Genomic DNA, 2,617 nt, shown 5'->3' on the forward strand with positions numbered 1-2,617 from the left:
GGGGGGGGGGGGGGGGGGGGGGAAGCCCAGCATGGCTGGGGTAGGCAGGCCGCAGGGCTCCTCCTGTTGTGTGTGTGTGGGGGGGGGGTTGGGATTCTGGCGGTCGGGGGGGCGCGGCATCGAGCAGAAGGGGTGTGTCCAGCAAGTTAGCCTCCCCAAAGCGGGGGTTCATCCACTGCCTATGCTCTGAGCTAAAGGAATAACTCTTCTAGCTGGTACAGGTGGTACTGTTATGAATCAACCACCCAGGTAGGGTATGTAACACATTTCAGTGCTTGTATTTGTTATGTTCACTGCATAAACACAAAGAAATTAAATAAACAAATTATCTTGCTGAAGGGCTGCAAAGTATCACTACTTTATTTTTCAGAATTCAGAATGATAATGTAAAAGAATCCCAAAACAGACAGAGACAAAGCAGACTGCTCCTTAAGGCATGTTGGGATTGCCTCCAAGACCTCTTTCCACTTGGCTTCCCAAGAACTCAGTTCAACTCCAGAGTTTGTCCCTCAAGTATCTTTATTTGGCATACAGCAAAGCTATGCTGAGTTGGTCAAACTCAAGAATAGGGGGTGGGTGTAGGGTGTACCACACATTCAACGTTACACAGCAAATCTCTTCTTTTATATACATTTACACATTACATTGCAGTTACATAGCATCAGACATTTTTGGATTTGCTTGGTTACATTATAGGAACCAATCCCTGTACAGCATGCTCTGTCCATGCATAATCTGACCTCTACCTTATTTTACATTTAGGCTTGTTTACTAATACTAGGCTGTTCCTGCTGATCTTAGCTAGCCATCCTGACTCCAGCATACTGCTGGTTATGGCAACTCAACCTTCCATTCACCTTCCTAGTTATGCCCACTAAGAAATGAGTCAAGTTATTTATTTCAAGTTACTTATGTCAAGCCAGGCCTACAAGGAAGAGAGGCACAGCTCAGCCTGCCTTGTTCAAGGCAGGTTTTTCCAGACTCACTCTGATTGCACACTTCCCTAAGAGCCTTGTAGCCTGCAAGCAGGAGCAGGAAACCCCACAACTCATAAAGTGATAACTTACAATTCCAACACAGTCCTCATTACATTGCAGTATTGTAGCTCCTTTGTTGAGCATCGCAGATTTTATGACCTTGCAGGTCAGTTTCTCATTTGAGGTTGAAAAATTGGTGTCTTGGAGTCAGGCTATTTTCTTGGTGTAATTTGTACACTTGTCCTACTTCCGAGAACTGAAGTTCAAGCAACACAGATAATTGCGTTTTGCAGGAACTTCAGGTAAAGCACTACTGCCTTGTCCTAAAAAGCAGCTGCCTTGAGATTCTCTCGCAGGTCTCACACAAAACCAATAGCTTAATATACAGTTTTCACTTCCTGCTCCAGTCCCTGAGCTTTAAACCTGGGAAAGCCCTTTAGCTCAAAACTTCTCCCCTGGGCTCACATGGCCTTCAAGGATAGAGCTTGAGCATCAACCCTCTCCTTTTGTTTAGGAAACTCAGACCTTTAACTACCAGATAAAGGAAAGTGTTTAATCCACACAATCTTCTTAACAAGTGTCTGGGTGTTTATACGTCTTTTGGCATACGTTTTTTTTTGTATGTATGTATTTACAGACAATTCAATTGTGAATACGACTGTAGCACTTGTGTGTGTGTTTAAAAAATCTTATTAAATAAATGTCTAAATGTTGCATATTGGCTGATGTGAGTGGCTGAGTCCCTGGTGTTTTCTGTCAGTCCACATGGCCTAATGGCAAATCTATGGTTACACACCAGTTTCCCATATAATCCATCACTACATTTCTGTAACAGGGTACTGCCGCCGCTGCCTTCTCCTCCTCTTCTCCCTTGTTCATGGCATTGATCCTCTGCCTAATTGAACATATATGAGCAGCAGAACAATAGGGATGAGATCATGCACCTTACAGCAACAGGGCAATGGGTTACACTTCCTAGACTGCAAAGTGAAATGGTTGTTTTTAGCAAGGAGTGAAAAGCCCTGCCATCCCTTGCAGTTTGATGGCTCTCTCTCCCACGTTGGACTCCCAGTGTTTTACACAGGATGAAATCTGTTTAGTTTATTTCTCAGTAATGAGTTTTGTGGGTAACAAATAAGCAGAGCTTTTTCTGCCCAACAAAAATGTATTTTTTTAAACTGAAGAAATCAATATTTTATAAATTGTGTTTTGACCAGTTTAAATCATAAATAATCCTTGTGCCATTTACCTGTGAAGCTTTTAAATTCATAACATTCAGAGACACTGAACAGAATTCCTAATTTTTTTCCCCACAGACTATACCTTCCCCAGACTTCTCTGCTCCCAACCTATATGTGAACCTGTCTGTATCTGTGTTTTACATGCTCAGGCAAGCTGCAGCGCTGTAGCTTCTAATAATTCAGAGGAACGAAAAGAGGTCAGACACATTTAGCTACAGAAGCTGGCATAGCCACTTCTGAGAACAGTTAGGTAACGGCTAATACACGGCAGGAAATAAATGTGTTGTTTACAAGGAATAGAAGTTAGGAATTATCTTCAATTATACCCTGTATAACTGTCTGCATGTTTGTCTCAGGGCCGGCTCCAGGCACCAGCCGACCAAGCACGTACTTGGGGCG

The sequence above is a fragment of the Terrapene carolina genome, unplaced genomic scaffold (assembly GCF_002925995.2).
Source record: "Terrapene carolina triunguis isolate 2854851 unplaced genomic scaffold, T_m_triunguis-2.0 Scaffold23, whole genome shotgun sequence".
Lineage (NCBI taxonomy): Eukaryota > Metazoa > Chordata > Testudines > Emydidae > Terrapene > Terrapene triunguis.